Here is a 25,198-nt window from a genome sequence, read left to right on the forward strand (position 1 = left end):
AGACATAAAGCACACTGGGCAAATAAAAGTGTAATGCACCCCAGACGAGACTCGAACCCACAATCCCTGGCTTAGGAGGCCAGTGCCTTATCCATTAGGCCACTGGGGCACCGAAGCGGGCGACTTTTTATCCTCACAAGAAAAAGTGATGAAGCAATGCTGTCTAAACAAACTGTCCCTTACCAAGTGTTTGGATGCACCAAAATGGTGGATCCATCATATATTTCAAGGTGATTAAACAAAGCTAAATGCTTAGGTGGGCCAGGAGATTGTAGCAATCCATCATCCTCTGAATGATGGGGATATGGGGTTAGTTTGCGATCTGTAAAGCAATTTGCTTTGTCAGTATGTCAAACTTCAAATCCAATTTGTACCATGCATTCAAAACCAGAAAATATATAAATGTTAGCGGTGATGGATTAGTCGAAATGACGGAAACAGGCCACATATATGTAGTTTGGAGTTGTTCTCACATTTAGGAAGGTGAAAACCTGTTGAAGACTCAGGAAACAAAGGCCAGTTCTAACAGGAAGGGGCCTGCAATATAGCAGAGGATGGTTTCGATCCATCGACCTCTGGGTTATGGGCCCAGCACGCTTCCGCTGCGCCACTCTGCTATACTCTTCAGAATGCCAGGAGATTGTAGCAATCCATCCTCCTCTGAATTATGGGGCTATGGGGCTGGTTTGCTATCTGTAAAGCAATTTGCTTTGTCAGTATGTCAAACTTCAAATCCAATTTGTACCATGCATTCAAAACCAGAAAATATATAAATGTTAGCGGTGATGGATTAGTCGAAATGACAAAAACTGGCCGCATATATGTAGTTTGGAGTTGTTCTCACATTTATGAAGGTGAATACCTGATGAAGACTCAAGAAACAAGGGCCAATTCTAACAGCAAGGGACCTGCAATATAGCAGAGGATGGTTTCGATCCATCGACCTCTGGGTTATGGGCCCAGCACGCTTCCGCTGCGCCACTCTGCTCCTGCGGTTCCAATGCTGCATTTCAGTCATCCTACATGTAGTGGGAAAATTTTGTAAAACTGTTGATGTCTTAAATTATTTATTTTTCTGATATAGCATTAACCTAAAAGTCCCATGCAAGTTTTTATCACATTTTCTTCATTCTTTGCCACAGGCACTGCTTATTGGCTACATTTCAGTTACGCTACTCCTCAAAAGAAGATGAAAAAAAGAAACAATGACATGCTTTACATTTTTTGATTAATATGACAACAACTTAGAAATTAGTGCTATTACTTCTTCCATTCTTTTCCCCTGGGTGTGATTAATTTCCTTTTAAGAGACATAAAGCACACTGGGCAAATAGAAGTGTAATGCACCCCAGACGAGACTCGAACCCACAATCCCTGGCTTAGGAGGCCAGTGCCTTATCCATTAGGCCACTGGGGCACCGAAGCGGGCGACTTTTTATCCTCACAAGAAAAAGTGATGAAGCAATGCTGTCTAAACAAACTGTCCCTTACCAAGTGTTTGGATGCACCAAAATGGTGGATCCATCATATATTTCAAGGTGATTAAACAAAGCTAAATGCTTAGGTGGGCCAGGAGATTGTAGCAATCCATCATCCTCTGAATGATGGGGATATGGGGTTAGTTTGCGATCTGTAAACAAATTTGCTTTGTTAGTATGTCAAACTTCACATCCAATTTGTAACACGCACTCAAAACCAGAAAATATATAAATGTTAGCGGTGATGGATTAGTCGAAATGACGGAAACAGGCCACATATATGTAGTTTGGAGTTGTTCTCACATTTAGGAAGGTGAAAACCTGTTGAAGACTCAGGAAACAAAGGCCAGTTCTAACAGGAAGGGGCCTGCAATATAGCAGAGGATGGTTTCGATCCATCGACCTCTGGGTTATGGGCCCAGCACGCTTCCGCTGCGCCACTCTGCTATACTCTTCAGAATGCCAGGAGATTGTAGCAATCCATCCTCCTCTGAATTATGGGGCTATGGGGCTGGTTTGCTATCTGTAAAGCAATTTGCTTTGTCAGTATGTCAAACTTCAAATCCAATTTGTACCATGCATTCAAAACCAGAAAATATATAAATGTTAGCGGTGATGGATTAGTCGAAATGACAAAAACTGGCCGCATATATGTAGTTTGGAGTTGTTCTCACATTTATGAAGGTGAATACCTGATGAAGACACAAGAAACAAGGGCCAATTCTAACAGCAAGGGACCTGCAATATAGCAGAGGATGGTTTCAATCCATCGACCTCTGGGTTATGGGCCCAGCACGCTTCCGCTGCGCCACTCTGCTCCTGCGGTGCCAATGCTGCATTTCAGTCATCCTACATGTAGTGGGAAAATTTTGTAAAACTGTTGATGTCTTAAATTATTTATTTTTCTGATATAGCATTAACCTAAAAGTCCCATGCAAGTTTTTATCACATTTTCTTCATTCTTTGCCACAGGCACTGCTTATTGGCTACATTTCAGTTACGCTACTCCTCAAAAGAAGATGAAAAAAAGAAACAATGACATGCTTTACATTTTTTGATTAATATGACAACAACTTAGAAATTAGTGCTATTACTTCTTCCATTCTTTTCCCCTGGGTGTGATTAATTTCCTTTTAAGAGACATAAAGCACACTGGGCAAATAAAAGTGTAATGCACCCCAGACGAGACTCGAACCCACAATCCCTGGCTTAGGAGGCCAGTGCCTTATCCATTAGGCCACTGGGGCACCGAAGCGGGCGACTTTTTATCCTCACAAGAAAAAGTGATGAAGCAATGCTGTCTAAACAAACTGTCCCTTACCAAGTGTTTGGATGCACCAAAATGGTGGATCCATCATATATTTCAAGGTGATTAAACAAAGCTAAATGCTTAGGTGGGCCAGGAGATTGTAGCAATCCATCATCCTCTGAATGATGGGGATATGGGGTTAGTTTGCGATCTGTAAACAAATTTGCTTTGTTAGTATGTCAAACTTCACATCCAATTTGTAACACGCACTCAAAACCAGAAAATATATAAATGTTAGCGGTGATGGATTAGCCGAAATGACGGAAACAGGCCACATATATGTAGTTTGGAGTTGTTCTCACATTTATAAAGGTGAATACCTGATGAAGACTCAGGAAACAAGGGCCAATTCTAACAGGAAGGGACCTGCAATATAGCAGAGGATGGTTTCGATCTATCGACCTCTGGGTTATGGGCCCAGCACACTTCCGCTGCGCCACTCTGCTGCTGCAGTTCCCTTGCTGCATTTCAGTCATCCTACATGTAGTGGGAAAATTTTGTAAAACTGTTGATGTCTTAAATTATTTATTTTTCTGATATAGCATTAACCTAAAAGTCCCATGCAAGTTTTTATCACATTTTCTTCATTCTTTGCCACAGGCACTGCTTATTGGCTACATTTCAGTTACGCTACTCCTCAAAAGAAGATGAAAAAAAGAAACAATGACATGCTTTACATTTTTTGATTAATATGACAACAACTTAGAAATTAGTGCTATTACTTCTTCCATTCTTTTCCCCTGGGTGTGATTAATTTCCTTTTAAGAGACATAAAGCACACTGGGCAAATAAAAGTGTAATGCACCCCAGACGAGACTCAAACCCACAATCCCTGGCTTAGGAGGCCAGTGCCTTATCCATTAGGCCACTGGGGCACCGAAGCGGGCGACTTTTTATCCTCACAAGAAAAAGTGATGAAGCAATGCTGTCTAAACAAACTGTCCCTTACCAAGTGTTTGGATGCACCAAAATGGTGGATCCATCATATATTTCAAGGTGATTAAACAAAGCTAAATGCTTAGGTGGGCCAGGAGATTGTAGCAATCCATCATCCTCTGAATGATGGGGATATGGGGTTAGTTTGCGATCTGTAAACAAATTTGCTTTGTTAGTATGTCAAACTTCACATCCAATTTGTAACACGCACTCAAAACCAGAAAATATATAAATGTTAGCGGTGATGGATTAGTCGAAATGACGGAAACAGGCCACATATATGTAGTTTGGAGTTGTTTTCACATTTAGGAAGGTGAAAACCTGTTGAAGACTCAGGAAACAAAGGCCAGTTCTAACAGGAAGGGGCCTGCAATATAGCAGAGGATGGTTTCGATCCATCGACCTCTGGGTTATGGGCCCAGCACGCTTCCGCTGCGCCACTCTGCTATACTTTTCAGAATGCCAGGAGATTGTAGCAATCCATCCTCCTCTGAATTATGGGGCTATGGGGCTGGTTTGCTATCTGTAAAGCAATTTGCTTTGTCAGTATGTCAAACTTCAAATCCAATTTGTACCATGCATTCAAAACCAGAAAATATATAAATGTTAGCGGTGATGGATTAGTCGAAATGACAAAAACTGGCCGCATATATGTAGTTTGGAGTTGTTCTCACATTTATGAAGGTGAATACCTGATGAAGACTCAAGAAACAAGGGCCAATTCTAACAGCAAGGGACCTGCAATATAGCAGAGGATGGTTTCGATCCATCGACCTCTGGGTTATGGGCCCAGCACGCTTCCGCTGCGCCACTCTGCTCCTGCGGTTCCAATGCTGCATTTCAGTCATCCTACATGTAGTGGGAAAATTTTGTAAAACTGTTGCTGTCTTAAATTATTTATTTTTCTGATATAGCATTAACCTAAAAGTCCCATCCAAGTTTTTATCACATTTTCTTCATTCTTTGCCACAGGCACTGCTTATTGGCTACATTTCAGTTACGCTACTGCTCAAAAGAAGATGAAAAAAAGAAACAATGACATGCTTTACATTTTTTGATTAATATGACAACAACTTAGAAATTAGTGCTATTACTTCTTCCATTCTTTTCCCCTGGGTGTGATTAATTTCCTTTTAAGAGACATAAAGCACACTGGGCAAATAAAAGTGTAATGCACCCCAGACGAGACTCGAACCCACAATCCCTGGCTTAGGAGGCCAGTGCCTTATCCATTAGGCCACTGGGGCACCGAAGCGGGCGACTTTTTTTCCTCACAAGAAAAAGTGATGAAGCAATGCTGTCTAAACAAACTGTCCCTTACCAAGTGTTTGGATGCACCAAAATGGTGGATCCATCATATATTTCAAGGTGATTAAACAAAGCTAAATGCTTAGGTGGGCCAGGAGATTGTAGCAATCCATCATCCTCTGAATGATGGGGATATGGGGTTAGTTTGCGATCTGTAAACAAATTTGCTTTGTTAGTATGTCAAACTTCACATCCAATTTGTAACACGCACTCAAAACCAGAAAATATATAAATGTTAGCGGTGATGGATTAGTCGAAATGACGGAAACAGGCCACATATATGTAGTTTGGAGTTGTTCTCACATTTAGGAAGGTGAAAACCTGTTGAAGACTCAGGAAACAAAGGCCAGTTCTAACAGGAAGGGGCCTGCAATATAGCAGAGGATGGTTTCGATCCATCGACCTCTGGGTTATGGGCCCAGCACGCTTCCGCTGCGCCACTCTGCTATACTCTTCAGAATGCCAGGAGATTGTAGCAATCCATCCTCCTCTGAATTATGGGGCTATGGGGCTGGTTTGCTATCTGTAAAGCAATTTGCTTTGTCAGTATGTCAAACTTCAAATCCAATTTGTACCATGCATTCAAAACCAGAAAATATATAAATGTTAGCGGTGATGGATTAGTCGAAATGACAAAAACTGGCCGCATATATGTAGTTTGGAGTTGTTCTCACATTTATGAAGGTGAATACCTGATGAAGACTCAAGAAACAAGGGCCAATTCTAACAGCAAGGGACCTGCAATATAGCAGAGGATGGTTTCGATCCATCGACCTCTGGGTTATGGGCCCAGCACGCTTCCGCTGCGCCACTCTGCTTCTGCGGTTCAAATTATGCATTTCAGTCATCCTACATGTAGTGGGAAAATTTTGTAAAACTGTTGATGTCTTAAATTATTTATTTTTCTGATATAGCATTAACCTAAAAGTCCCATGCAAGTTTTTATCACATTTTCTTCATTCTTTGCCACAGGCACTGCTTATTGGCTACATTTCAGTTACGCTACTCCTCAAAAGAAGATGAAAAAAAGAAACAATGACATGCTTTACATTTTTTGATTAATATGACAACAACTTAGAAATTAGTGCTATTACTTTTTCCATTCTTTTCCCCTGGGTGTGATTAATTTCCTTTTAAGAGACATAAAGCACACTGGGCAAATAAAAGTGTAATGCACCCCAGACGAGACTCGAACCCACAATCCCTGGCTTAGGAGGCCAGTGCCTTATCCATTAGGCCACTGGGGCACCGAAGCGGGCGACTTTTTATCCTCACAAGAAAAAGTGATGAAGCAATGCTGTCTAAACAAACTGTCCCTTACCAAGTGTTTGGATGCACCAAAATGGTGGATCCATCATATATTTCAAGGTGATTAAACAAAGCTAAATGCTTAGGTGGGCCAGGAGATTGTAGCAATCCATCATCCTCTGAATGATGGGGATATGGGGTTAGTTTGCGATCTGTAAACAAATTTGCTTTGTTAGTATGTCAAACTTCACATCCAATTTGTAACACGCACTCAAAACCAGAAAATATATAAATGTTAGCGGTGATGGATTAGTCGAAATGACGGAAACAGGCCACATATATGTAGTTTGGAGTTGTTCTCACATTTAGGAAGGTGAAAACCTGTTGAAGACTCAGGAAACAAAGGCCAGTTCTAACAGGAAGGGGCCTGCAATATAGCAGAGGATGGTTTCGATCCATCGACCTCTGGGTTATGGGCCCAGCACGCTTCCGCTGCGCCACTCTGCTATACTCTTCAGAATGCCAGGAGATTGTAGCAATCCATCCTCCTCTGAATTATGGGGCTATGGGGCTGGTTTGCTATCTGTAAAGCAATTTGCTTTGTCAGTATGTCAAACTTCAAATCCAATTTGTACCATGCATTCAAAACCAGAAAATATATAAATGTTAGCGGTGATGGATTAGTCGAAATGACAAAAACTGGCCGCATATATGTAGTTTGGAGTTGTTCTCACATTTATGAAGGTGAATACCTGATGAAGACACAAGAAACAAGGGCCAATTCTAACAGCAAGGGACCTGCAATATAGCAGAGGATGGTTTCGATCCATCGACCTCTGGGTTATGGGCCCAGCACGCTTCCGTTGCGCCACTCTGCTCCTGCGGTTCCAATGCTGCATTTCAGTCATCCTACATGTAGTGGGAAAATTTTGTAAAACTGTTGATGTCTTAAATTATTTATTTTTCTGATATTGCATTAACCTAAAAGTCCCATGCAAGTTTTTATCACATTTTCTTCATTCTTTGCCACAGGGACTGCTTATTGGCTACATTTCAGTTACGCTACTCCTCAAAAGAAGATGAAAAAAAGAAACAATGACATGCTTTACATTTTTTGATTAATATGACAACAACTTAGAAATTAGTGCTATTACTTCTTCCATTCTTTTCCCCTGGGTGTGATTAATTTCCTTTTAAGAGACATAAAGCACACTGGGCAAATAAAAGTGTAATGCACCCCAGACGAGACTCAAACCCACAATCCCTGGCTTAGGAGGCCAGTGCCTTATCCATTAGGCCACTGGGGCACCGAAGCGGGCAACTTTTTATCCTCACAAGAAAAAGTGATGAAGCAATGCTGTCTAAACAAACTGTCCCTTACCAAGTGTTTGGATGCACCAAAATGGTGGATCCATCATATATTTCAAGGTGATTAAACAAAGCTAAATGCTTAGGTGGGCCAGGAGATTGTAGCAATCCATCATCCTCTGAATGATGGGGATATGGGGTTAGTTTGCGATCTGTAAACAAATTTGCTTTGTTAGTATGTCAAACTTCACATCCAATTTGTAACACGCACTCAAAACCAGAAAATATATAAATGTTAGCGGTGATGGATTAGCCGAAATGACGGAAACAGGCCACATATATGTAGTTTGGAGTTGTTCTCACATTTATAAAGGTGAATACCTGATGAAGACTCAGGAAACAAGGGCCAATTCTAACAGGAAGGGACCTGCAATATAGCAGAGGATGGTTTCCATCTATCGACCTCTGGGTTATGGGCCCAGCACACTTCCGCGGCGCCACTCTGCTATACTCTTCAGAATGCCAGGAGATTGTAGCAGTCCATCCTCCTCTGAATTATGGGGCTATGGGGCTGGTTTGCTATCTGTAAAGCAATTTGCTTTGTCAGTATGTCAAACTTCAAATCCAATTTGTACCATGCATTCAAAACCAGAAAATATATAAATGTTAGCGGTGATGGATTAGTCGAAATGACAAAAACAGGCCACATATATGTAGTTTGGAGTTGTTCTCACATTTACGAAGGTGAATACCTGATGAAGACTCAAGAAACAAGGGCCAATTCTAACAGGAAGGGACCTGCGATATAGCAGAGGATGGTTTCGATCCATCGACCTCTGGGTTATGGGCCCAGCACGCTTCCGCTGCGCCACTCTGCTCCTGCGGTTCCAATGCTGCATTTCAGTCATCCTACATGTAGTGGGAAAATTTTGTAAAACTGTTGATGTCTTAAATTATTTATTTTTCTGATATAGCATTAACCTAAAAGTCCCATGCAAGTTTTTATCACATTTTCTTCATTCTTTGCCACAGGCACTGCTTATTGGCTACATTTCAGTTACGCTACTCCTCAAAAGAAGATGAAAAAAAGAAACAATGACATGCTTTACATTTTTTGATTAATATGACAACAACTTAGAAATTAGTGCTATTACTTCTTCCATTCTTTTCCCCTGGGTGTGATTAATTTCCTTTTAAGAGACATAAAGCACACTGGGCAAATAAAAGTGTAATGCACCCCAGACGGGACTCGAACCCACAATCCCTGGCTTAGGAGGCCAGTGCCTTATCCATTAGGCCACTGGGGCACCGAAAGGGATGACTTTTTATCCTCACAAGAAAAAGTGATGAAGCAATGCTGTCTAAACAAACTGTCCCTTACCAAGTGTTTGGATGCACCAAAATGGTGGATCCATCATATATTTCAAGGTGATTAAACAAAGCTAAATGCTTAGGTGGGCCAGGAGATTGTAGCAATCCATCATCCTCTGAATGATGGGGATATGGGGTTAGTTTGCGATCTGTAAACAAATTTGCTTTGTTAGTATGTCAAACTTCACATCCAATTTGTAACACGCACTCAAAACCAGAAAATATATAAATGTTAGCGGTGATGGATTAGTCGAAATGACGGAAAAAGGCCACATATATGTAGTTTGGAGTTGTTCTCACATTTAGGAAGGTGAAAACCTGTTGAAGACTCAGGAAACAAAGGCCAGTTCTAACAGGAAGGGGCCTGCAATATAGCAGAGGATGGTTTCGATCCGTCGACCTCTGGGTTATGGGCCCAGCACGCTTCCGCTGCGCCACTCTGCTATACTCTTCAGAATGCCAGGAGATTGTAGCAGTCCATCCTCCTCTGAATTATGGGGCTATGGGGCTGGTTTGCTATCTGTAAAGCAATTTGCTTTGTCAGTATGTCAAACTTCAAATCCAATTTGTACCATGCATTCAAAACCAGAAAATATATAAATGTTAGCGGTGATGGATTAGTCGAAATGACAAAAACAGGCCACATATATGTAGTTGTTCTCACATTTACAAAGGTGAATACCTGATGAAGACTCAGGAAACAAGGGCCAATTCTAACAGGAAGGGACCTGCGATATAGCAGAAGATGGTTTCGATCCATCGACCTCTGGGTTATGGGCCCAGCACGCTTCCGCTGCGCCACTCTGCTCCTGCGGTTCCGATGCTGCATTTCAGTCATCCTACATGTAGTGGGAAAATTTTGTAAAACTGTTGATGTCTTAAATTATTTATTTTTCTGATATAGCATTAACCTAAAAGTCCCATGCAAGTTTTTATCACATTTTCTTCATTCTTTGCCACAGGCACTGCTTATTGGCTACATTTCAGTTACGCTACTCCTCAAAAGAAGATGAAAAAAAGAAACAATGACATGCTTTACATTTTTTGATTAATATGACAACAACTTAGAAATTAGTGCTATTACTTCTTCCATTCTTTTCCCCTGGGTGTGATTAATTTCCTTTTAAGAGACATAAAGCACACTGGGCAAATAAAAGTGTAATGCTCCCCAGACGGGACTCGAACCCACAATCCCTGGCTTAGGAGGCCAGTGCCTTATCCATTAGGCCACTGGGGCAACGCAGCGGGCGACTTTTTATCCTCACAAGAAAAAGTGATGAAGCAATGCTGTCTAAACAAACTGTCCCTTACCAAGTGTTTGGATGCACCAAAATGGTGGATCCATCATATATTTCAAGGTGATTAAACAAAGCTAAATGCTTAGGTGGGCCAGGAGATTGTAGCAATCCATCATCCTCTGAATGATGGGGCTATGGGGCTGGTTTGCTATCTGTAAAGCAATTTGCTTTGTCAGTATGTCAAACTTCAAATCCAATTTGTACCATGCATTCAAAACCAGAAAATATATAAATGTTAGCGGTGATGGATTAGTCGAAATGACAAAAACTAGCCGCGTTATATGTAGTTTGGAGTTGTTCTCACATTTATAAAGGTGAATACCTGATGAAGACTCAGGAAACAAGGGCCAATTCTAACAGGAAAGGACCTGCAATATAGCAGAGGATGGTTTCGATCCATCGACCTCTGGGTTATGGGCCCAGCACGGTTCGGCTGCGCCACTCTGCTCCTGCGGTTCCCATGCTGCATTTCAGTCATCCTACATGTAGTGGGAAAAGTTTGTAAAACTGTTGATGTCTTAAATTATTTATTTTTCTGAAATAGCATTAACCTAAAAGTCCCATGCAAGTTTTTATCACATTTTCTTCATTCTTTGCCACAGGCACTGCTTATTGGCTACATTTCAGTTACGCTACTCCTCAAAAGAAGATGAAAAAAAGAAACAATGACATGCTTTACATTTTTTGATTAATATGACAACAACTTAGAAATTAGTGCTATTACTTCTTCCATTCTTTTCCCCTGGGTGTGATTAATTTCCTTTTAAGAGACATAAAGCCCACTGGGCAAATAAAAGTGAAATGCACCCCAGACGGGACTCGAACCCACAATCCCTGGCTTAGGAGGCCAGTGCCTTATCCATTAGGCCACTGGGGCACCGAACGGGATGACTTTTTATCCTCACAAGAAAAAGTGATGAAGCAATGCTGTCTAAACAAACTGTCCCTTACCAAGTGTTTGGATGCACCAAAATGGTGGATCCATCATATATTTCAAGGTGATTAAACAAAGCTAAATGCTTAGGTGGGCCAGGAGATTGTAGCAATCCATCATCCTCTGAATGATGGGGATATGGGGTTAGTTTGCGATCTGTAAACAAATTTGCTTTGTTAGTATGTCAAACTTCACATCCAATTTGTAACACGCACTCAAAACCAGAAAATATATAAATGTTAGCGGTGATGGATTAGTCGAAATGACGGAAACAGGCCACATATATGTAGTTTGGAGTTGTTCTCACATTTAGGAAGGTGAAAACCTGTTGAAGACTCAGGAAACAAAGGCCAGTTCTAAGCTGAAGGGGCCTGCAATATAGCAGGGGATGGTTTCGATCCATCGACCTCTGGGTTATGGGCCCAGCACGCTTCCGCTGCGCCACTCTGCTATACTCTTCAGAATGCCAGGAGATTGTAGCAGTCCATCCTCCTCTGAATTATGGGGCTATGGGGCTGGTTTGCTATCTGTAAAGCAATTTGCTTTGTCAGTATGTCAAACTTCAAATCCAATTTGTACCATGCATTCAAAACCAGAAAATATATAAATGTTAGCGGTGATGGATTAGTCGAAATGACAAAAACAGGCCACATATATGTAGTTGTTCTCACATTTACAAAGGTGAATACCTGATGAAGACTCAGGAAACAAGGGCCAATTCTAACAGGAAGGGACCTGCGATATAGCAGAAGATGGTTTCGATCCATCGACCTCTGGGTTATGGGCCCAGCACGCTTCCGCTGCGCCACTCTGCTCCTGCGGTTCCGATGCTGCATTTCAGTCATCCTACATGTAGTGGGAAAATTTTGTAAAACTGTTGATGTCTTAAATTATTTATTTTTCTGATATAGCATTAACCTAAAAGTCCCATGCAAGTTTTTATCACATTTTCTTCATTCTTTGCCACAGGCACTGCTTATTGGCTACATTTCAGTTACGCTACTCCTCAAAAGAAGATGAAAAAAAGAAACAATGACATGCTTTACATTTTTTGATTAATATGACAACAACTTAGAAATTAGTGCTATTACTTCTTCCATTCTTTTCCCCTGGGTGTGATTAATTTCCTTTTAAGAGACATAAAGCACACTGGGCAAATAAAAGTGTAATGCTCCCCAGACGGGACTCGAACCCACAATCCCTGGCTTAGGAGGCCAGTGCCTTATCCATTAGGCCACTGGGGCAACGCAGCGGGCGACTTTTTATCCTCACAAGAAAAAGTGATGAAGCAATGCTGTCTAAACAAACTGTCCCTTACCAAGTGTTTGGATGCACCAAAATGGTGGATCCATCATATATTTCAAGGTGATTAAACAAAGCTAAATGCTTAGGTGGGCTAGGAGATTGTAGCAATCCATCATCCTCTGAATGATGGGGATATGGGGTTAGTTTGCGATCTGTAAACAAATTTGCTTTGTTAGTATGTCAAACTTCACATCCAATTTGTAACACGCACTCAAAACCAGAAAATATATAAATGTTAGCAGTGACGGATTAGTCGAAATGACGGAAACAGGCCACATATATGTAGTTTGGAGTTGTTCTCACATTTAGGAAGGTGAAAACCTGTTGAAGACTCAGGAAACAAAGGCCAGTTCTAAGCGGAAGGGGCCTGCAATATAGCAGGGGATGGTTTCGATCCATCGACCTCTGGGTTATGGGCCCAGCACGCTTCCGCTGCGCCAGTCTGCTATATTCTTCAGAAAGCCAGGAGATTGTAGCAATCCATCCTCCTCTGAATTATGGGGCTATGGGGCTGGTTTGCTATCTGTAAAGCAATTTGCTTTGTCAGTATGTCAAACTTCAAATCCAATTTGTACCATGCATTCAAAACCAGAAAATATATAAATGTTAGCGGTGATGGATTAGTCGAAATGACAAAAACTAGCCGCGTTATATGTAGTTTGGAGTTGTTCTCACATTTATAAAGGTGAATACCTGATGAAGACTCAGGAAACAAGGGCCAATTGTAACAGGAAGGGACCTGCAATATAGCAGAGGATGGTTTCGATCCATCGACCTCTGGGTTATGGGCCCAGCACGCTTCCGCTGCGCCACTCTGCTATACTCTTCAGAATGCCAGGAGATTGTAGCAGTCCATCCTCCTCTGAATTATGGGGCTATGGGGCTGGTTTGCTATCTGTAAAGCAATTTGCTTTGTCAGTATGTCAAACTTCAAATCCAATTTGTACCATGCATTCAAAACCAGAAAATATATAAATGTTAGCGGTGATGGATTAGTCGAAATGACAAAAACAGGCAACATATATGTAGTTGTTCTCACATTTACGAAGGTGAATACCTGATGAAGACTCAGGAAACAAGGGCCAATTCTAACAGGAAGGGACCTGCGATATAGCAGAAGATGGTTTCGATCCATCGACCTCTGGGTTATGGGCCCAGCACGCTTCCGCTGCGCCACTCTGCTCCTGCGGTTCCCATGCTGCATTTCAGTCATCCTACATGTAGTGGGAAAATTTTGTAAAACTGTTGATGTCTTAAATTATTTATTTTTCTGATATAGCATTAACCTAAAAGTCCCATGCAAGTTTTTATCACATTTTCTTCATTCTTTGCCACAGGCACTGCTTATTGGCTACATTTCAGTTACGCTACTCCTCAAAAGAAGATGAAAAAAAGAAACAATGACATGCTTTACATTTTTTGATTAATATGACAACAACTTAGAAATTAGTGCTATTACTTCTTCCATTCTTTTCCCCTGGGTGTGATTAATTTCCTTTTAAGAGACATAAAGCACACTGGGCAAGTAAAAGTGTAATGCTCCCCAGACGGGACTCGAACCCACAATCCCTGGCTTAGGAGGCCAGTGCCTTATCCATTAGGCCACTGGGGCAACGCAGCGGGCGACTTTTTATCCTCACAAGAAAAAGTGATGAAGCAATGCTGTCTAAACAAACTGTCCCTTACCAAGTGTTTGGATGCACCAAAATGGTGGATCCATCATATATTTCAAGGTGATTAAACAAAGCTAAATGCTTAGGTGGGCCAGGAGATTGTAGCAATCCATCATCCTCTGAATGATGGGGATATGGGGTTAGTTTGCGATCTGTAAACAAATTTGCTTTGTTAGTATGTCAAACTTCACATCCAATTTGTAACACGCACTCAAAACCAGAAAATATATAAATGTTAGCGGTGACGGATTAGTCGAAATGACAGAAACAGGCCACATATATGTAGTTTGGAGTTGTTCTCACATTTAGGAAGGTGAAAACCTGTTGAAGACTCAGGAAACAAAGGCCAGTTCTAAGCGGAAGGGGCCTGCAATATAGCAGGGGATGGTTTCAATCCATCGACCTCTGGGTTATGGGCCCAGCACGCTTCCGCTGCGCCAGTCTGCTATATTCTTCAGAAAGCCAGGAGATTGTAGCAATCCATCCTCCTCTGAATTATGGGGCTATGGGGCTGGTTTGCTATCTGTAAAGCAATTTGCTTTGTCAGTATGTCAAACTTCAAATCCAATTTGTACCATGCATTCAAAACCAGAAAATATATAAATGTTAGCGGTGATGGATTAGTCGAAATGACAAAAACTAGCCGCGTTATATGTAGTTTGGAGTTGTTCTCACATTTATAAAGGTGAAAACTTGATGAAGACTCAGGAAACAAGGGCCAATTCTAACAGGAAGGGACCTGCAATATAGCAGAGGATGGTTTCGATCCATCGACCTCTGGGTTATGGGCCCAGCACGCTTCAGCTGCGCTACTCTGCTCCTGCGGTTCCCGAGCTGCATTTCAGTCATCCTACATGTAGTGGGAAAATTTTGTAAAACTTTTGATGTCTTAAATTATTTATTTTTCTGATATAGCATTAACCTAAAAGTCCCATGCAAGTTTTTATCACATTTTCTTCATTCTTTGCCATAGGGACTGCTTATTGGCTACATTTCAGTTACGCTTCTCCTCAAAAGAAGATGAAAAAAAGAAAAAATGACATGCTTTACATTTTTTGATTAATATGACAACAACTTAGAAATTAGTGCTATTACTTCTTCCATTCTTTTCCCCTGGGTGTGATTAATTTCCTTTTAAGAGACATAAAGCACACTGGGCAAGTAAAAGTGTAATGCTCCCCAGACGGGACTCGAACCCACAATCCCTGGCTTAGGAGGCCAGTGCCTTATCCATTAGGCCACTGGGGCAACGCAGCGGGCGACTTTTTATCCTCACAAGAAAAAGTGATGAAGCAATGCTGTCTAAACAAACTGTCCCTTACCAAGTGTTTGGATGCACCAAAATGGTGGATCCATCATATATTTCAAGGTGATTAAACAAAGCTAAATGCTTAGGTGGGCCAGGAGATTGTAGCAATCCATCATCCTCTGAATGATGGGGATATGGGGTTAGTTTGCGATCTGTAAACAAATTTGCTTTGTTAGTATGTCAAACTTCACATCCAATTTGTAACACGCACTCAAAACCAGAAAATATATAAATGTTAGCGGTGACGGATTAGTCGAAATGACAGAAACAGGCCACATATATGTAGTTTGGAGTTGTTCTCACATTTAGGAAGGTGAAAACCTGTTGAAGACTCAGGAAACAAAGGCCAGTTCTAAGCGGAAGGGGCCTGCAATATAGCAGGGGATGGTTTCAATCCATCGACCTCTGGGTTATGGGCCCAGCACGCTTCCGCTGCGCCAGTCTGCTATATTCTTCAGAAAGCCAGGAGATTGTAGCAATCCATCCTCCTCTGAATTATGGGGCTATGGGGCTGGTTTGCTATCTGTAAAGCAATTTGCTTTGTCAGTATGTCAAACTTCAAATCCAATTTGTACCATGCATTCAAAACCAGAAAATATATAAATGTTAGCGGTGATGGATTAGTCGAAATGACAAAAACTAGCCGCGTTATATGTAGTTTGGAGTTGTTCTCACATTTATAAAGGTGAAAACTTGATGAAGACTCAGGAAACAAGGGCCAATTCTAACAGGAAGGGACCTGCAATATAGCAGAGGATGGTTTCGATCCATCGACCTCTGGGTTATGGGCCCAGCACGCTTCCGCTGCGCTACTCTGCTCCTGCGGTTCCCGAGCTGCATTTCAGTCATCCTACATGTAGTGGGAAAATTTTGTAAAACTTTTGATGTCTTAAATTATTTATTTTTCTGATATAGCATTAACCTAAAAGTCCCATGCAAGTTTTTATCACATTTTCTTCATTCTTTGCCACAGGGACTGCTTATTGGCTACATTTCAGTTACGCTTCTCCTCAAAAGAAGATGAAAAAAAGAAAAAATGACATGCTTTACATTTTTTGATTAATATGACAACAACTTAGAAATTAGTGCTATTACTTCTTCCATTCTTTTCCCCTGGGTGTGATTAATTTCCTTTTAAGAGACATAAAGCACACTGGGCAAATAAAAGTGTAATGCACCCCAGACGGGACTCGAACCCACAATCCCTGGCTTAGGAGGCCAGTGCCTTATCCATTAGGCCACTGGGGCACCGAAAGGAATGACTTTTTATCCTCACAAGAAAAAGTGATGAAGCAATGCTGTCTAAACAAACTGTCCCTTACCATGTGTTTGGATGCACCAAAATGGTGGATCCATCATATATTTCAAGGTGATTAAACAAAGCTAAATGCTTAGGTGGGCCAGGAGATTGTAGCAATCCATCATCCTCTGAATGATGGGGATATGGGGTTAGTTTGCGATCTGTAAACAAATTTGCTTTGTTAGTATGTCAAACTTCACATCCAATTTGTAACACGCACTCAAAACCAGAAAATATAAAAATGATAGCGGTGATGGATTAGTCGAAATGACGGAAACAGGCCACATATATGTAGTTTGGAGTTGTTCTCACATTTAGGAAGGTGAAAACCTGTTGAAGACTCAGGAAACAAAGGCCAGTTCTAACAGGAAGGGGCCTGCAATATAGCAGAGGGTGGTTTCAATCCATCGACCTCTGGGTTATTGGCGCAGCACGCTTCCGCTGCGCCACTCTGCTATATTCTTCAGAAAGCCAGGAGATTGTAGCAATCCATCCTCCTCTGAATTATGGGGCTATGGGGCTGGTTTGCTATCTGTAAAGCAATTTGCTTTGTCAGTATGTCAAACTTCAAATCCAATTCGTACCATGCATTCAAAACCAGAAAATATATAAATGTTAGCGGTGATGGATTAGTCGAAATGACAAAAACTAGCCGCGTTATATGTAGTTTGGAGTTGTTCTCACATTTATAAAGGTGAATACCTGATGAAGACTCAGGAAACACGGGCCAATTCTAACAGGAAGGGACCTGCAATACAGCAGAGGATGGTTTCGATCCATCGACCTCTGGGTTATGGGCCCAGCACGCTTCCGCTGCGCCACTCTGCTCCTGCGGTTCCCATGCTGCATTTCAGTCATCCTACATGTAGTGGGAAAAGTTTGTAAAACTGTTGATGTCTTAAATTATTTATTTTTCTGATATAGCATTAACCTAAAAGTCCCATGCAAGTTTTTATCACATTTTCTTCATTCTTTGCCACAGGGACTGCTTATTGGCTACATTTCAGTTACGCTACTCCTCAAAAGAAGATGAAAAAAAGAAACAATGACATGCTTTACATTTTTTGATTAATATGACAACAACTTAGAAATTAGTGCTATTACTTCTTCCATTCTTTTCCCCTGGGTGTGATTAATTTCCTTTTAAGAGACATAAAGCACACTGGGCAAATAAAAGTGTAATGCACCCCAGACGGGACTCGAACCCACAATCCCTGGCTTAGGAGGCCAGTGCCTTATCCATTAGGCCACTGGGGCACCGAAAGGCATGACTTTTTATCCTCACAAGAAAAAGTGATGAAGCAATGCTGTCTAAACAAACTGTCCCTTACCAAGTGTTTGGATGCACCAAAATGGTGGATCCATCATATATTTCAAGGTGATTAAACAAAGCTAAATGCTTAGGTGGGCCAGGAGATTGTAGCAATCCATCATCCTCTGAATGATGGGGATATGGGGTTAGTTTGCGATCTGTAAACAAATTTGCTTTGTTAGTATGTCAAACTTCACATCCAATTTGTAACACGCACTCAAAACCTGAAAATATATAAATGTTAGCGGTGACGGATTAGTCGAAATGACGGAAACAGGCCACATATATGTAGTTTGGAGTTGTTCTCACATTTAGGAAGGTGAAAACCTGTTGAAGACTCAGGAAACAAAGGCCAGTTCTAAGCGGAAGGGGCCTGCAATATAGCAGGGGATGGTTTCAATCCATCGACCTCTGGGTTATGGGCCCAGCACGCTTCCGCTGTGCCACTCTGCTATATTCTTCAGAATGCCAGGAGATTGTAGCAATCCATCCTCCTCTGAATTATGGGGCTATGGGGCTGGTTTGCTATCTGTAAAGCAATTTGCTTTGTCAGTATGTCAAACTTCAAATCCGTTTGTACCATGCATTCAAAACCAGAAAATATATAAATGTTAGCGGTGATGGATTAGTCGAAATGACAAAAACAGGCCACATTTATGTAGTTTGGAGTTGTTCTCACATTTATAAAAGTGAATTCTTGATGGAGACTCAGGAAACAAGGGCCAATTCTAACAGGAAGGGACCTGCAATATAGCAGAGGATGGTTTCGATTCATCGACCTCTGGGTTATGGGCCCAGCACGCTTCCGCTGCGCTACTCTGCTCCTGCGGTTCCCAAGCTGCATTTCAGTCATCCTACATGTAGTGGGAAAATTTTGTAAAACTTTTGATGTCTTAAATTATTTATTTTTCTGATATAGCATTAACCTAAAAGTCCCATGCAAGTTTTTATCACATTTTCTTCATTCTTTGCCACAGGGACTGCTTATTGGCTACATTTCAGTTACGCTTCTCCTCAAAAGAAGATGAAAAAAAGAAAAAATGACATGCTTTACATTTTTTGATTAATATGACAACAACTTAGAAATTAGTGCTATTACTTCTTCCATTCTTTTCCCCTGGGTGTGATTAATTTCCTTTTAAGAGACATAAAGCACACTGGGCAAATAAAAGTGTAATGCACCCCAGACGGGACTCGAACCCACAATCCCTGGCTTAGGAGGCCAGTGCCTTATCCATTAGGCCACTGGGGCACCGAAAGGAATGACTTTTTATCCTCACAAGAAAAAGTGATGAAGCAATGCTGTCTAAACAAACTGTCCCTTACCAAGTGTTTGGATGCACCAAAATGGTGGATCCATCAAATATTTCAAGGTGATTAAACAAAGCTAAATGCTTAGGTGGGCCAGGAGATTGTAGCAATCCATCATCCTCTGAATGATGGGGATATGGGGTTAGTTTGCGATCTGTAAACAAATTTGCTTTGTTAGTATGTCAAACTTCACATCCAATTTGTAACACGCACTCAAAACCAGAAAATATAAAAATGATAGCGGTGATGGATTAGTCGAAATGAAGGAAACAGGCCACATATATGTAGTTTGGAGTTGTTCTCACATTTAGGAAGGTGAAAACCTGTTGAAGACTCAGGAAACAAAGGCCAGTTCTAACAGGAAGGGGCCTGCAATATAGCAGAGGGTGGTTTCAATCCATCGACCTCTGGGTTATTGGCCCAGCACGCTTCCGCTGCGCCACTCTGCTATATTCTTCAGAAAGCCAGGAGATTGTAGCAATCCATCCTCCTCTGAATTATGGGGCTATGGGGCTGGTTTGCTATCTGTAAAGCAATTTGCTTTGTCAGTATGTCAAACTTCAAATCCATTTGTACCATGCATTCAAAACCAGAAAATATAAAAATGTTAGCGGTGATGGATTAGTCGAAACGACGGAAACAGGCCACATATATGTAGTTTGGAGTTGTTCTCACATTTAGGAAGGTGAAAACCTGTTGAAGACTCAGGAAACAAAGGCCAGTTCTAACAGGAAGGGGCTTGCAATATAGCAGAGGGTGGTTTCAATCCATCGACCTCTGGGATATGGGCCCAGCACGCTTCCGCTGCGCCACTCTGCTATATTCTTCAGAAAGCCAGGAGATTGTAGCAATCCATCCTCCTCTGAATTATGGGGCTATGGGGCTGGTTTGCTATCTGTAAAGCAATTTGCTTTGTCAGTATGTCAAACTTCAAATCCAATTTGTACCATGCATTCAAAACCAGAAAATATATAAATGTTAGCGGTGATGGATTAGTCGAAATGACAAAAACAGGCCACATATATGTAGTTTGGAGTTGTTCTCACATTTATAAAGGTGAATACCTGATGAAGACTCAGGAAACAAGGGCCAATTCTAACAGGAAGGGACCTGCAATATAGCAGAGGATGGTTTCGATCCATCGACCTCTGGGTTATGGGCCCAACACGCTTCCGCTGCGCCACTCTGCTATATTCTTCTTAATGCCAGGAGATTGTAGCAATCCATCCTCCTCTGAATTATGGGGCTATGGGGCTGGTTTGCTATCTGTAAAGCAATTTGCTTTGTCAGTATGTCAAACTTCAAATCCGTTTGTACCATGCATTCAAAACCAGAAAATATATAAATGTTAGCGGTGATGGATTAGTCGAAATGACAAAAACAGGCCACATATATGTAGTTTGGAGTTGTTCTCACATTTATAAAGGTGAATACCTGATGAAGACTCAGGAAACAAGGGCCAATTCTAACAGGAAGGGACCTGCAATATAGCAGAGGATGGTTTCGATCCATCGACCTCTGGGTTATGGGCCCAGCACGCTTCCGCTGCGCCACTCTTCTAGATTCTTCTTAAGGCCAGGAGATTGTAGCAATCCATCCTCCTCTGAATTATGGGGCTATGGGGCTGGTTTGCTATCTGTAAAGCAATTTGCTTTGTCAGTATGTCAAACTTCAAATCCAATTTGTACCATGCATTCAAAACCAGAAAATATATAAATGTTAGCGGTGATGGATTAGTCGAAATGACAAAAACAGGCCACATATATGTAGTTTGGAGTTGTTCTCACATTTATAAAGGTGAATACTTGATGAAGACTCAGGAAACAAGGGCCAATTCTAAGAGGAAGGGACCTGCAATATAACAGAGGATGGTTTCGATCCATCGACCTCTGGGTTATGGGCCCAGCACGCTTCCGCTGCGCTACTCTGCTGCTGCGGTCCCCATGCTGCATTTCAGTCATCCTACATGTAGTGGGAAAATTTTGTAAAACTGTTGATGTCTTAAATTATTTATTTTTCTGATATAGCATTAACCTAAAAGTCCCATGCAAGTTTTTATCACATTTTCTTCATTCTTTGCCACAGGGACTGCTTATTGGCTACATTTCAGTTACGATTCTCCTCAAAAGAAGATGAAAAAAAGAAACAATGACATGCTTTACATTTTTTGATTAATATGACAACAACTTAGAAATTAGTGCTATTACTTCTTCCATTCTTTTCCCCTGGGTGTGATTAATTTCCTTTTAAGAGACATAAAGCACACTGGGCAAATAAAAGTGTAATGCACCCCAGACGGGACTCAAACCCACAATCCCTGGCTTAGGAGGCCAGTGCCTTATCCATTAGGCCACTGGGGCACCGAAGCGGGCGACTTTTTATCTTCACAAGGAAAAGTGATGAAGCAATGCTGTCTAAACAAATTGTCCCTTACCAAGTGTTTGGATGCACCAAAATGGTGGATCCATCAAATATTTCAAGGTGATTAAACGAAGCTAACTGCTTAGGTGGGCCAGGAGATTGTAGCAATCCATCATCCTCTGAATGATGGGGATATGGGGTTAGTTTGCGATCTGTAAAAAATGTCCTTTGTTAGTATGTCAAACTTCACATCCAATTTGTAACACGCACTCAAAACCAGAAAATATATAAATGTTAGCGGTGATGGATTAGTCGAAATGACGGAAACAGGCCACATATATGTAGTTTGGAGTTGTTCTCACATTTAGGAAGGTGAAAACCTGTTGAAGACTCAGGAAACAAAGGCCAGTTCTAAGAGGAAGGGACCTGCAATATAGCAGAGGATGGTTTCTATCCATCGACCTCTGTGATATGGGCCCAGCACGCTTCCGCTGCGCCACTCTGCTATATTCTTCAGAATGCCAGGAGATTGTAGCAATCCATCCTCCTCTGAATTATGGGGCTATGGGGCTGGTTTGCTATCTGTAAAGCAATTTGCTTTGTCAGTATGTCAAACTTCAAATCCAATTTGTACCATGCATTCAAAACCAGAAAATATATAAATGTTAGCGGTGATGGATTAGTCGAAATGACGGAAACAGGCCACATATATGTAGTTTGGAGTTGTTCTCACATTTATAAAGGTGAATACCTGACGAAGACTCAGGAAACAAGGACCAGTTCTAACAGGAAGGGACCCGCAATACAGCAGAGGATGGTTTCGATCCATCGACCTCTGGGTTATGGGCCCAGCACGGTTTCGCTGGGCCACTCTGCTCCGGCGGTTCCAATGCTGCATTTCAGTCATCCTACATGTAGTGGGAAAATTTTGTAAAACTGTTGATGTCTTAAATTATTTATTTTTCTGAGATAGCATTAACCTAAAAGTCCCATGCAAGTTTTTATCACATTTTCTTCATTCTTTGCCACAGGGACTGCTTATTGGCTACATTTCAGTTACGCTACTCCTCAAAAGAAGATGAAAAAAAGAAACAATGACATGCTTTACATTTTTTGATTAATATGACAACAACTTAGAAATTAGTGCTATTACTTCTTCCATTCTTTTCCCCTGGGTGTGATTAATTTCCTTTTAAGAGACATAAAGCACACCGGGCAAATAAAAGTGTAATGCACCCCAGACGGGACTCGAACCCACAATCCCTGGCTTAGGAGGCCAGTGCCTTATCCATTAGGCCACTGGGGCTCCGAAGCTGGCGAATTTTTATCCTCACAAGAAAAAGTGATGAAGCAATGCTTTCTAAACAAACTGTCCCTTACCATGTGTTTGGATGCACCAAAATGGTGGATCCATCATATATTTCAAGGTGATTAAACAAATCTAAATGCTTTGGTGGGCCAGGAGATTGTAGCAATCCATCATCCTCTGAATGATGGGGATATGGGGTTAGTTTGCGATCTGTAAACAAATTTGCTTTGTTAGTATGTCAAACTTCACATCCAATTTGTAACACGCACTCAAAACCAGAAAATATATAAATGTTAGCAGTGATGGATTAGTCGAAATGACGGAAACAGGCCACATATATGTAGTTTGGAGTTGTTTTCACATTTAGGAAAGTGAAAACCTGTTGAAGACTCAGGAAACAAGGGCTAATTCTAACAGGAAGGGACCTGCAATATAGCAGAGGATGGTTTCGATCCATCGACCTCCGGGTTATGGGCCCAGCACGCTTCCGCTGGGCCACTCTGCTATATTCTTCAGAATGCCAGGAGATTGTACCAATCCATCCTCCTCTGAATTATGGGGCTGGTTTGCTATCTGTAAAGCAATTTGCTTTGTCAGTATGTCAAACTTCATATCCAATTTGTACCATGCATTCAAAACCAGAAAATATATAAATGTTAGCGGTGATGGATTAGTCGAAATGACAAAAACCGGCCACATATATGTAGTTTGGAGTTGTTCTCACATTTATAAAGGTGAATACCTGATGAAGACTCAGGAAACAAGGGCCAATTCTAACAGAAAGGGACCTGCAATATAGCAGAGAATGGTTTCGATCCATCGACCTCTGGGTTATGGGCCCAGCACGCTTCCGCTGCGCCACTCTACTATATTCTTCAGAACGCCAGGAGATTGTAGCAATCCATCATCCTCTGAATGATGGGGATATGGGGTTAGTTTGCGATCTGTAAACAAATTTGCTTTGTTAGTTTGTCAAACTTCACATCCAATTTGTAACACGCACTCAAAACCAGAAAATATATAAATGTTAGCGGTGATGGATTAGTCGAAATGACGGAAACAGGCCACATATATGTAGTTTGGAGTTGTCCTCACATTTAGGAAGGTGAAAACCTGTTGAAGACTCAGGAAAAAAAGACCAGTTCTAAGAGGAAGGGGCCTTCAATATAGCAGAGGAAGGTTTCAATCCATCGACCTCTGGGTTATGGGCCCAGCACACTTCCGCTGCACCACTCTGCTATAGTCTTCAGAAAGCCAGGAGATTGTAGCAATCCATCCTCCTCTGAATTATGGGGCTATGGGGCTGGTTTGCTATCTGTAAAGCAATTTGCTTTGTCAGTATGTCAAACTTCAAATCCAATTTGTACCATGCATTCAAAACCAGAAAATATATCAATGTTAGCGGTGATGGATTAGTCGAAATGACAAAAACAGGCCACATATATGTAGTTTGGAGTTGTTCTCACATTTATAAAGGTGAATACCTGATGAAGACTCAGGAAACAAGGGCCAATTCTAACAGGAAGGGACCTGCAATATAGCAGAGGATGGTCTGGATCCATCGACCTCTGGGTTATGGGCCCAGCACGCTTCCGCTGCGCCACTCTGCTATATTCTTTACAATGCCAGGAGATTGTAGCAATCCATCCTCCTCTGAATTATGGGGCTATGGGGCTGGTTTGCTATCTGTAAAGCAATTTGCTTTGTCGGTATTTCAAACTTCAAATCCAATTTGTACCATGCATTCAAAACCAGAAAATATATAAATGTTAGCGGTGATGGATTAGTCGAAATGAGAAAAACAGGCCACATATATGTAGTTTGGAGTTGTTCTCACATTTATAAAGGTGAATACCTGATGAAGACTCAGGAAACAAGGGCCAATTCTAACAGGAAGGGTCCTGCAATATAGCAGAGGATGGTTTCGATCCATCGACCTCTGGGTTATGGGCCTAGCACGCTTCCGCAGCGCCACTCTGCTCCTGCGGTTCCCATGCTGCATTTCAGTCATCCTACATGTAGTGGGAAAATTTTGTAACACTGTTGATGTCTTAAATTATTTATTTTTCTGATATAGCATTAACCTAAAAGTCCCATGCAAGTTTTTATCACATTTTCTTCATTCTTT

General features: G+C 41.4%; 14 non-coding genes across 14 annotated transcripts; all 14 read right to left on the minus strand.

Moving 5' to 3' along the window:
* Window positions 1–36: 36 nt before the first annotated feature.
* trnar-ccu (transfer RNA arginine (anticodon CCU)) lies at window positions 37–109 on the minus strand. Its single transcript has one exon. It is a non-coding gene; the product is annotated as a tRNA-Arg (tRNA).
* Window positions 110–1,344: 1,235 nt separating this feature from the next.
* On the minus strand, window positions 1,345–1,417 carry trnar-ccu (transfer RNA arginine (anticodon CCU)). Its single transcript has one exon. It is a non-coding gene; the product is annotated as a tRNA-Arg (tRNA).
* A 1,235-nt stretch (window positions 1,418–2,652) lies between these two features.
* On the minus strand, window positions 2,653–2,725 carry trnar-ccu (transfer RNA arginine (anticodon CCU)). The gene has a single exon. It is a non-coding gene; the product is annotated as a tRNA-Arg (tRNA).
* Window positions 2,726–8,821: 6,096 nt separating this feature from the next.
* On the minus strand, window positions 8,822–8,894 carry trnar-ccu (transfer RNA arginine (anticodon CCU)). Its single transcript has one exon. It is a non-coding gene; the product is annotated as a tRNA-Arg (tRNA).
* A 1,226-nt stretch (window positions 8,895–10,120) lies between these two features.
* Window positions 10,121–10,195, minus strand: trnar-ccu (transfer RNA arginine (anticodon CCU)). The gene has a single exon. It is a non-coding gene; the product is annotated as a tRNA-Arg (tRNA).
* Window positions 10,196–11,060: 865 nt separating this feature from the next.
* On the minus strand, window positions 11,061–11,133 carry trnar-ccu (transfer RNA arginine (anticodon CCU)). The gene has a single exon. It is a non-coding gene; the product is annotated as a tRNA-Arg (tRNA).
* A 1,226-nt stretch (window positions 11,134–12,359) lies between these two features.
* On the minus strand, window positions 12,360–12,434 carry trnar-ccu (transfer RNA arginine (anticodon CCU)). The gene has a single exon. It is a non-coding gene; the product is annotated as a tRNA-Arg (tRNA).
* Window positions 12,435–14,032: 1,598 nt separating this feature from the next.
* trnar-ccu (transfer RNA arginine (anticodon CCU)) lies at window positions 14,033–14,107 on the minus strand. Its single transcript has one exon. It is a non-coding gene; the product is annotated as a tRNA-Arg (tRNA).
* A 1,234-nt stretch (window positions 14,108–15,341) lies between these two features.
* Window positions 15,342–15,416, minus strand: trnar-ccu (transfer RNA arginine (anticodon CCU)). Its single transcript has one exon. It is a non-coding gene; the product is annotated as a tRNA-Arg (tRNA).
* A 1,236-nt stretch (window positions 15,417–16,652) lies between these two features.
* trnar-ccu (transfer RNA arginine (anticodon CCU)) lies at window positions 16,653–16,725 on the minus strand. Its single transcript has one exon. It is a non-coding gene; the product is annotated as a tRNA-Arg (tRNA).
* Window positions 16,726–17,961: 1,236 nt separating this feature from the next.
* On the minus strand, window positions 17,962–18,034 carry trnar-ccu (transfer RNA arginine (anticodon CCU)). Its single transcript has one exon. It is a non-coding gene; the product is annotated as a tRNA-Arg (tRNA).
* A 1,234-nt stretch (window positions 18,035–19,268) lies between these two features.
* trnar-ccu (transfer RNA arginine (anticodon CCU)) lies at window positions 19,269–19,341 on the minus strand. The gene has a single exon. It is a non-coding gene; the product is annotated as a tRNA-Arg (tRNA).
* Window positions 19,342–21,687: 2,346 nt separating this feature from the next.
* On the minus strand, window positions 21,688–21,760 carry trnar-ccu (transfer RNA arginine (anticodon CCU)). The gene has a single exon. It is a non-coding gene; the product is annotated as a tRNA-Arg (tRNA).
* A 1,234-nt stretch (window positions 21,761–22,994) lies between these two features.
* Window positions 22,995–23,067, minus strand: trnar-ccu (transfer RNA arginine (anticodon CCU)). Its single transcript has one exon. It is a non-coding gene; the product is annotated as a tRNA-Arg (tRNA).
* Window positions 23,068–25,198: the final 2,131 nt, after the last annotated feature.

Source organism: Conger conger, chromosome 12 (genome assembly GCF_963514075.1).
Source record: "Conger conger chromosome 12, fConCon1.1, whole genome shotgun sequence".
Lineage (NCBI taxonomy): Eukaryota > Metazoa > Chordata > Actinopteri > Anguilliformes > Congridae > Conger > Conger conger.